The sequence below is a fragment of the Mauremys mutica genome, chromosome 26, assembly GCF_020497125.1.
Source record: "Mauremys mutica isolate MM-2020 ecotype Southern chromosome 26, ASM2049712v1, whole genome shotgun sequence".
Lineage (NCBI taxonomy): Eukaryota > Metazoa > Chordata > Testudines > Geoemydidae > Mauremys > Mauremys mutica.
The window spans coordinates 10,746,130-10,758,179 of record NC_059097.1 but is presented as its reverse complement, the minus strand read 5'-3'; the positions used below and the strand labels follow the sequence as shown (position 1 = coordinate 10,758,179).

The window sequence follows — 12,050 nt, the reverse complement described above, 5'->3', positions numbered from 1 at the left end:
AAACACAATAGGCTTATGTCCACACTGCAATGAAACACCCAGGGCTGCCCCATACCAGCTCAGGCTCCCGGGGCTTGGGCTGTGGGGTGGTAAATTTGCAGTGTAGACATCTCGGCTCAGGCTCAGTACCGGGCTCTGAGACCCCACAAGGCTGGGAGGGAGAGTAGCAAGTAAAAAAGGTAGAACGGCAGTGGAGTATTACCCTGGTCTCAATGGCATTTCTCCATCGGTCTGTCTGCTTTGGGGCAGGGACAATAACACATCCTGCTGCATTCGTTATTTCAAAGGGCGGTTTAGGATTTTCATTCTCACACATGGTGCACGAAGCAGGACTCAACCCTCAGTGTAAACTAAATGAGCTGCCCATAGATTCTGGCAGCCACAATGAGGCATTTGGTGTGAGAGCTCAGACCTGCCCCTGTCCCAGAGGGTCGGGGTCATCTGTGAGGGGACTGGACCACTGACCTACCAGCTCCTAACTCCCAAACTTTCAGTAACTCTATCCTCAGTGCCTGTGAGTGTAATTTAAACCATCAAAACAGTCATAGTGGGCTAGACCATAGTCTGGACTTCGGGTCTGGAAAAGAACTGGCACAATCCATAGACCAGGTTGTTATAAAATGCACATGGATTTTAACCCTTCACATACAGTAATGGGAAAGTTCTTGGTTCAGGCTTGTAGCAATGATGGAATAAACTGCAAGTTCAAATCAAGTCTCTGGAGTCTATTCAAAGCTGGGATGGGTCATTCAGTCCTTTGTACAGAGCTTCAGTTTGTAGCAAAGTCCCTCCAGAGGTAAGAAGCAGGATTGAAGACAAGATGGAGACGAGGCATCAGCCTTTTATAGTCTCTTGCCATGTGGTCTTTGCTTTCTTTGTCCCAAGGACACTCTGTCCAGCATGTGGCATAGAAAAACCTTAGGGTTCATCCATAGGCAGGTCCCTGCAGACCTTGCTGAGTCACAAGGTGTATCTACCTTCTCTCAGTGGGTCGATTGTAGAGCTGATGGTCCTTAATGGGCCATCAAGCAGGCTAGGCAGAACTGACACCAACTTGTCTGGGGTGTTCCCTGGAAGCAGAGCACAAGTTTGAAATATGGACAGAACAGAGCCAATATTCATAACGTCAACTACAAAAATGATACACATCTAGAGAGAGCATCATTATAATCAGCCAATCAGAACCTCTCCATAGACCCCTTACACGACAGCCTTTCTACAATATTGGCTGCAAATATAGAACAGCGGTTGCAAGGGTGATCTATACAGTTACAGATTATGTCAGTAATGTCACAGGAGGTGACACAGCATCAGTGAGTCTGATACTGGAATACTGCCTCCAATTTTGGTGTCCTCATTTGAAAAAGATGTTGTGAAATTGGAGCTGGGGCAGCAAAGAGCCCCTAATGTTCTGAGGGCTGGAGAAAAATGCCTTCTAGTGAGCTATTGAAAGAGCTCAACCTGTTTAGCTTATCAAAAGATTGAAAGGTGATTTCACTGAAGTGTTGAAGTGCCTTAATGGAGAGAAAAGATTGGATATTAAAGGGCTGTTTAATCTAGCAGAGAAAATCATAACAAGACCCAATGGCTGGAAGGTGAAAAGAGACAAAGCGTATGGCTACACTTGAGAGTTGCAGCGCTGGGAGTTACAGCGCTGGTCGTACAGCTGTGTAGGGAAAGCACTGGTGTGTGGCCACACTCACAGCTACCAGCGCTGCAGTGTGGCAGCATTTGCAGTGCTATTGGGAGTGATGCATTATGGGCAGCTATCCCAGGGTTCAAGTGGCAGTAACGTGCTTTTCAAAAGAGGGGGGTGGGGTGGAGTGTGACAGGGACCGGGGGAGAGAGAGAGAGAGTGGATTTTTGGAGCCAACACTGTGTATCGGCTCCCTGCCTTGCAAAATCAGAAAATTTTCCCGACCCCTTACTCTTAACTGCAAACAGCCTGCAGACCAGATAAGCAGCTGCTCCAACAGACTCCCTTTCTCCGCCCCGCCCCCGCTATTTCTATCCTCAAGCAAACACTCATCCCCCTGCCTGCCTCATTCACAGCAAGGTAGTGGGTTTATCTCATTTGATTTGTTCACAGATTGGTCACAGCAAACAAGAGCTGTTTGTTTTTTAGATAAGCAGCTCCTGGAGCCCCGAGTTCACAACAAAACAAAGAGAGGCAGCAAAACAAAACAAAGAGAGTAATTTAGTTAAAAGCATACTGGGATATCTCCTAATACCCTGGAGGCCAATAACAGCGCTGGTGTGTGGCCACACTTTACGAGCAGCGCTGTAGCACCAGCACTGCAATCGTTATACCCCAAGCAGACCCAGGTGTACAGCCAGCGCTGCAACCAGGTAGTTGCAGCACTGGATGTGCCCTACAGGTGTGGACAGTTACTAATTGCAGCGCTGGAAAGCCTCCACCAGCGCTGCAACTCTCAAGTGTAGCCATACCCAAATTCGTATTACAACTAAGGCACATACATTCAACAGCGAGGACGATTCACCACAGGAACAAGCTACCAAGGAAAGTGGTGGATTCTCCATCTCCTGATGTCATTTAATGAAGACTAGATGCCTTTCTGGAATGTATCAGAGGGGTAGCCGTGTTAGTCTGGATCTGTAAAAGCAGCAAAGAATCCTGTGGCACCTTATAGACTAACAGACGTTTTGCAGCATGAACTTTCGTGGGTGAATACCCACTTCTTCGGATGCAAGTAGTGGAAATTGCCAGGGGCAGGTATATATATGCAAGCAAGAAGCAAGCTGGAGATAATGAGGTTAGTTCAATCAGGGAGGATGAGGCCCTGTTCTAGCAGTAGAGGTGTGAAAACCAAAGGAGGAGAAACTGGTTCTGTAGTTGGCAAGCCATTCACAGTCTTTGTTTAATCCTAAACTGATGGTGTCAAATTTGCAGATGAACTGAAGCTCAGCAGTTTCTCTTTGAAGTCTGGTCCTCAAGTTTTTTTGCTGTAGGATGGCCACCTTAAGATCTGATATTGTGTGGCCAGGGAGGTTGAATTCTGGAATGTGTTTGCCCCAAAAGTAGCTCTTGTGTCATACAGGAGGCCTGTGATATGCAGGGGGTCAGATTAGATGCTATAATGGTCTCTTCTGGTCATAAAGTCGACTAATTTCTGGAAAACTGAGTGTAGCATTGGGAGCAGCATCTGATGTTTCCCTGTCTAGCCGGCTTGCTGCCTAGAACGAACGCTCCTTGAGTGGGGTGATCCACAGGGAGTAGCTCAAACCTCCAAAGTGCCTGGCCAGGGGCAGGACATTAGCCCAGCAAGGGAGGGGTGTGGCAGTGACATCACAAAGGCCTTTTGCAGGATCTCAGATTATTGGTCCAAGGTGGTGGGGAGGTGGTGACCTCACAGAGAGATGCTGACATCAGCCAGGCAGGACAGGGGCGAGGGGCCAGGGAAACCTCAGAGACCCCTGTGGCTTTGCTTCAGCAAGTCTCCTTCTCCAGGTCTCTCTTTGAGGACTGAGAGAGTATTCAGGTTCATAGACGTGAGCGCCAGGAGGAACCTCTTTTGAGTTTTCTCCTTCCCTTTTAGTGATTTTACTAGAAAACAGCCGTCCCTGTTTAGAAGGTAAGAGCCTCCTGGAGGTTTGAAACCTGTTCAGTCTGATCCATCTGGTGAGAGTTGAATTCTAGGCATGGAAAACACGAGCTTAAGGAGGCAGAATTTTATTGCGCACGTGGGATTTTATCCCTTAGAATCACTGGGGAGATTAGGGTTTGTCCTTTTTCTTTCAACTTTTCCTCCATCCCTCCCTCCCTCCTTTCTCTTTGTCTCTTGCTTCTTTAGTCCTTTCTCCAGTTCCCCTCCCAACACCAGGTTTTTTTCTCCTGCTGGTAACAGCTCACGCTAACTGATCACTTTCATTATAGTGTGTAGGGCAACACCCATTTTTTCATTTTCTCTGTGTGTATATATATCTTCCTACTGTATTTTTAACTGCATGCATCCGATGAAGTGGGTTTTAGCCCACAAAAGCTTATGCTCAAATAAATTTGTTAGTCTCTAAGGTGCCACATGTTCTCCTTGTTCTTTTTGCAGATAAATTAATGGAGGGTAAGTCCATTAATGGCTATTAGCCAGGCTGGGTAAGGAATGGTGTCCCTAGCCTCTCTTTGTCAGAGGGTGGAGATGGATGGCAGGAGAGAGATCACTTGATCATTACCTGTTAGGTTCACTCCCTCTGGGGCACCTGGCATTGGCCACTGTTGGCAGATAGGATATGGGGTTGGATGGACCTTTGGTCTGACCCACTATGGCCATTCTTATGTTCTTATGAAGGGAGGGGCAGAGCCCTGTGGCAGAGTTTCTGTAGTGTACTGGTTATCACGTTTGCCTAACGCACAAAAGGTCCCTGGTTCAGAAACATGAGGGCTTAATTTTCCCAGCTCCGAGTGGCCTGTCCCTGCTGTTGTAGGAGCAGCAGTGATTTCTATGCTCAATAGGTCTGTTATACTTCCCCACCCCCCTCGCTTTTGTCTCCTCTCCCTCTCTGAATGCCTATGAAGTGGCTTTCCCCCTACCCCTCCCTCCTGCAATGCTTGTGGGATGAATGGGCTGGTTGAACAGCTGGAAGATCAGAAGAGCTCCTAGATAGACACGGTGTCTGGGACTCTCATTAGGCAGCGATCACACACCCAGAGCAGGGACACTGCCCAAGGTGGAGTGTGACCCACCAGATGCAGCCAAGTCACCTCTAGTCACAGGCCATGAGGAGCAGGTCCTTAAAAGGGGAAGGGGCCCTGTGCTCAAGAGTCACTCACAAGCTTGTACCTCCAGTGAACGCCCTTCGCCCCGACCGCCTGGCCAGTGGTTCGCTGTGTTACATTCCATCGTGCCTCGGGAAGACTTACCTTCATTGCACCGTCCATCGCGGCGCTGGGGGACACTTACCTGGCAGAATCCTGACATCTCCAGTGCCAGGCCTGTCCTGGGAGTGTGAGTATGCGAGTGTGTGTGTGACACCCACCCCCCCATCCCTTCTTTTGAGCTTAGCTATCAATATAACAAATGTGTTGCTTTCTGCCAAACTCTGGTGGGTCATTAGTCCTCCCTACGCTGACTAGCTGGCCCTATTTCAGGTAACACCTGCTATAACTCCAACCCCTGCAGGACAGAGTGTAGTGAAATGAGCTGAGAAAGAGCCTTGGTCTCAGCAGGGGAAAGCTAGAGGATCTGGGCCGGTCACCTTTGAAGCCGTGTGGCTTGGCCTCCTCTGCCCTGGGAGGTTGGCCTACGGAGGCCGGCTCTTCCTGCTGGCCTCCTCTGCGTGACTTGCCAAAGGAGGAAGTGAGGCAGGAATGGGGGAAAAGAGGAAAGTCGAGCTGAGGAAGGCAGGGCAGAAGCTAAGCGCCTCAGTGCGGCTCAGTGGGGTTAGTAGAGCGTCACCATTTGTTCTGCAAAGCCAGGGGAGGTGCAGTTGGCTGCTGGGAGGCAGAATCCTGTGCCTGCCTCTTGGCTTCCCAGGGGTGGCTACTTGCAGCCCAGGAGAGGAAGGGGGGTTCTGGTGAAAGGACGACAAGCAAAGCTCTGGGAGGAAATTTGGGAGTGGGGTGCAGGCTCTGCACTGGGGGAGGGGGTTGGGGTGCAGCGGGGGTGGTGCTTACCCCGGGCACTGCAGCTCCCAAAGTGACCGGTACACATAACCCTCCGGCAGCAGCTCCTAGGTGGGCAGGGCCAGGGGGTCTCCGTGCGCCGCTGCCTGCAGGCGCTGACCCCAGAGCTCCCATTGGCTGCAGGTCCTGGCCAATGGGAGCTGTGGAGTTGGTACTTGGGGCAGGAGCAGCACATGGAGACACTCCCCCCACCCCAGGGGATGCTGGGACATGCCAGCCACTTCTGGGAGCGGCACGGAGGGACAGAGGTATAGTGGGCAGGGAGCCACCTTAGTGCTGCTGGCACATCTCTGCACACCCGTTGTGGGGGGAGGGGAGCAGAGGGTCTCCATGTGCTGCCGGGGGTAGGGGCAGTGCATGGAACTGCCTCCCCTCCCGGGTCTATTCCAGGAGTGGGTGGGTGGGGTCTTTTGGCCTGCAAGGTGCAGCAGGTCAGACAAGATCATCACACTGGTCCCTTCTGACCTTAAAGGTTCTGAGTCTAACAGGGGGAGGGAAGTAAAGGATTTTTTTTTTAAATATAAACCAAACATCTAATACCTGGATGACTCCAACTGCTCATTTTACAGTCTTGCCCCTTTTTTTGTCCCATGTGTGTTTAATGATCTGGTAGGATGTGGGACACTGATTCTCTCATTCAATTGATAAACTAGTACAAAGTGACTGAAACTAAACCAATTCCCAGGGGAGGAAACATCACATCATAGCATTGGCTGGGAAGTGAACCCAGGTCAACTGCTTGGAAGGCAGCTATACTCACCACTATACCATCAATGCAGCTGGTGAAAGTCCCTGATTTTTCACACTTGGTGTCTGGTCACCCTACTGCTCAGTTTGAGACAAATGTCTCTGTGTTCTCTGCCGTTCATGGTGGGGAGTTTCCCCACTGATAACAGTTCTTGCTGGGTCGGGGAGGGGAGAGAGAAAGAGGGGTTTGCTCTGTTTCATTCCTCTCCATTTTCTGTTCCTCCCCATCCCTTCAAGGGTCCTCCCTTCCATTTCAGACTGTGTAGTGACACCCTCCCCGCACCCAGGACTCTCGAGCCTCTGGAGCAGCACGATCCCATGAGATCCTTAGTGACCAAGGGTCTTTTCCAACTTCCAGGAGACCCAGCTTGAGTCTAAAGCGCTCTTCCTTCCTGGGGATCCTCTCTCCCTTCCTGGAGATCAAGGTCATGAAGCCTCTGCCTTGCCTCCTGGCTCTGAATTAATGTCCCATTTCTCACTATGTGCTCGAAAGAAACAAATGTTTCTAACCCAGGTGAGCGGAGTTAATTCAGCTGGAATCCTTCACCCACATTCCTTAGGAGATACAGACTCTCTGTGACACAGACTGACTGGGGTTCATCTCTGCATGTCCCCAATGGGGAAGGAAAGACACTGAGGGCGAAGGAAGAAGATGGACAGAAGGAGTCACATGGCGCTAGACCAGAATAGGACATTTTCTGCCTGTTAAAATATACTAGACTCTAATTACTTAAAACAAAACAAAAACCCACCAGCTTCTGTTTGAACCATCAGCTTTTCACAGAGCAGCCAAAGTGGTGAACCATAGACACACGTAACCACCTCCAGCCCAATTTTGTCTAAGAAGCACCTATAGTGGCTCATGCAGGAGGAAATACAGCTGTGGGTGTGAGTTCAGGCCTCACCCAGAGCGTTGGTTTTCATTAGCCACGGAGCTTCCCCCACTTGCTTTACCCAATTCACATGGAAAGTGCCATAGGAGGGTGATGAGAGTAAATTCTAAACTCTGAAATGCAGAGGTTGGCTCACAGATTGGGATAAGGGGTTTGAAGAGAAAAAGCTCTAAGAGTATAAAACCAGACAGTCTCCAGGGGCAGGTTCGGTACAACGCCTCAACAGGGAGCCATTCGGGGGAGGGGGTTTCACTTCCTCTGTTCAATGTCCTGAGAGGTATTTGAAGGTGAAGATAACACCATGGCTAACAGGTGACTGGCACGTCCTGGGTTAAAGAAAGGAAGGGACCTGGGTTAATAGTCTGAAGATTTGTGTTACCATCACTCTCTGACCCCCCTTCAGTGCAGGGGCAGCTGTTTCCATGGCAGAGAGCCTGGCACTTAGGAGACTTTCTACACTTGCTGTTTTGAAGCAATTCAGTAAAATAACAGTGGAGCTACAATGTCTGGTCCAAAATTTCAGCCGCCCCTGGTGCAAAAACGCTATTTTAGGATCTACATTGGAGGCTCCCGGCACTAGGACACCTGACCAGAGAGCTCAGTGGGGGCGTAACAGCTGCTGACTCTGAGGGTCCTGGGCTAAATCCACTTGCAGGGGGAAGTGTTTTGATTTATTTGATGGCTAATGAGCACCAGCTACCAGGGGAGAAGCCCTGAGAGTCGCTGCCACTCCAGGTGCTGCTGGGGCAGGGGGGAGCCCCAGGGGGCCAGCTGCTGCTCTGGCCACCCCAGAAGTGCTGCCAGAGGCCACCAAGCTGTGGCTGCTCCTGCTGCCCTCGGGACCACTGGTCAAGTGGTCCCCAGGCCAGCCGCATTGGCCGCTGCTTGGGCGGCCCCTGGAGCCAGTTGATTGAGTGGCCCTGGAGTCAGCCACTGAGGCCACTGCAGAAGTCATGGAGGTTGCAGGAAGTCACAGAATCCATCACTTCCACCACCTCCATGACAGACACGGAGACAAACCCCTCCCTGCTGTGACTGCAGTTCCTGGAAGGAAAGAGAAGAACAGAAAGTGACGAGAGAAAGAAAGAGAGAGACTCCCTGTCACCTCTCTCCCTGCTGCCTCCCCCCTTGTATTCTGTAACCCCATCTCACTGGGTTCCCTGTGCTGGTGCCATGGGGGTGACACTAGAGTTCTGGGGATTTGGGGGGAGGGGAAGGGGGCTCTTCACTTCTCAGCATTTCACACAAATTTGTCTTTGGGCTGAAGTTTCTCCTGTGGGGCCTCTCAGTCAGAGCTGTACCCCACCCCCTTCAGTGTGTGGGGGCGTGTAAATTGCAGAGTAGGCAGAGAAGTCACCCATAAAGGGTCATATTGTTCTGGTGACTGGTTCTGACCTGGGTCCCACGTCCTCTGACACAGGCTCATGTGCAGAACATGGGAGCTCTGGCTTGTCCTAAATGCTGTAGAGTGTGAGTTCCTGGAAAGGGCAGGGGAGAGGGAGCAAGAGAAGAAAGGCAGAGACATTGGAGATGAGGAGTTGGGGGGATTGAAGAAGGAGAGAACAGAGAGACAATAAATGATTGAAGCAGAACAGGTGTCCCAACTCCATCTTGCTCATCACAGGTGTTCAGAGAGACAGGTAGTTGCAGGTTTTCCAGGGTCAAGTCTGAACTTTGATTCTAACAATGTGCGTTGAAATATCAAGGGGATCTCCACATACCTGAGCTCTTCCCCCCTCCCTTTTTGTTGCATCACATCGGGATCATCATTTGTTGCATCACAGGAGCAGGAACGAAGTCTGACAACCAAACTTGATCACAAGCAGAGAACTCCTTTATTCCCCTCCAGCAGGCTCTTATATACAATTATATTAGACAATCAGGCAACAACTAACAGGTTAATTAGCTCTACACAAGCACAGCAGTGACCTCATAGGATAATTATCATCCTACACACCTGTCTAACTTTCCCAGCACAATCAACTCGTCCCAGAAGCCCAAACATCTCACATTCCTTTTCCCACATCTCCCCCCTATATTCAAAATCAAAAGGAAAGGGGAAAGGAAAGAAAAAAGGAAAAGAGAAGAATAAAGGTATTAACAAAACATTTCCAACTCATAACAGCATAACACTATAATCTATCACAAACCAAAATTAAAACTTTATAAAACCAACCTATGACCATGCAATCCTTAACATATCACAGATTAAGTAACTAGAAATTATAACATTTATCACAAAAGACGCAACTTCCAAAACCTTTCTTAAATCCTTGACATACTTTGCTTTAGAACAATCTCCTCACCTCATTCCTTTAAAAAAGGATTTAATTTTCATATTAACAAAGGTAGCTTAAACCCCAAAACACCAAACAAAAACAAAACACAACAAACAAATGATGTAAATTCTGCAGGATTCCCCCCTCTCTGTTACTTATGCTGCTACCAAAATATCCCTCAGGTGTCAGGCGATCAAACTGACACTGAGGGTGGGGGGATTCTAAAGAAAACACATCAAACCACATAACAACACAACAACAATTCTGGCCAGAAGACAGACAACACAAAACACAACAATATACTCTAAATAATAATTGCATGGTACACTGAATGCTATACAGCCCACAAAATCTCTTTCAGGCACAGCAAAAATCATTTCAAACAAGTAACTCCTTCACGGAGAATCAAACAGGAAAAGTCCTAGCAGAGCTGACAAACAGTTCTCCTTCGGGGGCTCTGGTTCCACGGCGATCTTTGCATCTCAGCCAGTCTCACATCCTCTGTCTCCCAGCAGGTGTGCACTCCCTGCTCCAGAAACAACACTTGCACCTCATCGTTCAGCTGATTGTGCTGCTCTACCAGGCCAGCGCACTCCCGCCCGCCATAGGCGATGTAAACTCTCTGTCCTGGATAGAGCTGTGAGCGGTTCAGGTCTAGGAAGCTGGGCATCATGCTATTCTCCTCTCCCTGCTCCCTGCACCGACCACCCTCATACAAAGCCAGATGGAAAAACACTCCGCTGAGCTCCACCTGCAACACAGGGATCCGGGCTGTCCCCAGCATCCTGTCTGCCAAGGAGCTGGGCGTAGAAACGCGGGCGCCCAACAGGGAGCACTTCCCCAGGCGCCTGGACAGCACGCTCGCCATCTTGACACTCTCCTGCTCCGCTGACACAACGGTTCCCAAATTAGCTGCTCACCTCTGGGTTCGGGTGTGCCTCCCTTTTTCGGGCGTCCTGCGGCTCCCAGCCGCTCAACACTGAGCTCAGGTGCGCCCCTTTTTTCAGGCGTCCTGCGGCTCCCAGCCGCTCAACACTGAGCTCAGGTGCGCCCCTTTTTTCAGGCGTCCTGCGGCTCCCAGCCGCTCAACACTGAGCTCAGGTGCGCCCCTTTTTTCAGGCGTCCTGCGGCTCCCAGCCGCTCAACACTGAGCTCAGGTGCGCCCCTTTTTTTCAGGCGTCCTGCGGCTCCCAGCCGCTCAACACTGAGCTCAGGTGCGCCCCTTTTTTCAGGCGTCCTGCGGCTCCCAGCCGCTCAACACTGAGCTCAGGTGCGCCCCTTTTTTCAGGCGTCCTGCGCCCCCCCCCTTTTTTTTTTTTTTTTTTTCAGGTCACCAATACTATTGTCCGCAGCTTCTCCGCCATTTGTTGCATCACATCGGGATCATCATTTGTTGCATCACAGGAGCAGGAACGAAGTCTGACAACCAAACTTGATCACAAGCAGAGAACTCCTTTATTCCCCTCCAGCAGGCTCTTATATACAATTATATTAGACAATCAGGCAACAACTAACAGGTTAATTAGCTCTACACAAGCACAGCAGTGACCTCATAGGATAATTATCATCCTACACACCTGTCTAACTTTCCCAGCACAATCAACTCGTCCCAGAAGCCCAAACATCTCACATTCCTTTTCCCACACCTTTTTTAGTATTAATTTTTATTTTGACGTGTTTGGCTTAACCGTGACCTTCCCTTTCCCCACCTGTATTGCAACTTGGGGTTTATGTTTATTTTGCTTCCCTTTTGTTCATGTCATTATAACTGTAACAGCAAAGGAAACTGCAGGAGCAAAAACTGACTCAAAACTTTATTTCCCCATCATACAAACAGCTCACGCAGCTGGAATCATAACACGCAAGGCCACAGGATGGGAGATGCAGGTTTCCAAGGGTTCTGTCTTTCTCAGATGACACATTCCAGCCCCTTGTGTGCCTCCATCCTGTATGACCTGCTGGACTTTGACACATTTATTGTCTCATTCTATAGATAATGTGATTGTAACACAATGTGACTGAAATTAAACCACTTCCAGATGAGGAAACAACAAAAGAGAAAAGCCATTATTGCATTGGCTGGGAATCAAACCCAGATCAACTGCTTGGAAAACACCTACACACACCACTATACCACCAATGGATCTAGCAAAAGGAGTTTTCCTGCAGGCTCTGTGTGCTGGCAAATGGGGTGACACATGACCATGGAGTTAGTGAGCAGGGTGGATGGGCTGGAAGCTGCCTGACAGCTGGGAGCAGAGTTAGGATCGCAGAGTGACTGAAAGGGAGCAATGGTGAAAAGAGAGCTCATTGGGAGCTGGTCCTACACCTGCCCCGCCCCTAGGAGAGGGGAACTGAAGCTTAACTTCAATCACAGAAAAAACTTCCCTGAGAAGGAAGGGGACAGCTTGTTTTAAAGACCAGGTTTGTGTTTGTTCCTGCTACATACGGAGGGGCTGGGTAGTGCTGATTCCAGCCCCCAGACTCTGGGAG

At 49.8% G+C, this 12,050-nt stretch overlaps 1 non-coding gene across 1 annotated transcript; it reads right to left on the bottom strand.

Moving 5' to 3' along the window:
- Positions 1-6,343: 6,343 nt before the first annotated feature.
- TRNAG-UCC lies at positions 6,344-6,415 on the bottom strand. Its single transcript has one exon. It is a non-coding gene; the product is annotated as a tRNA-Gly (tRNA).
- Between the last annotated feature and the right edge of the window lie 5,635 nt (positions 6,416-12,050).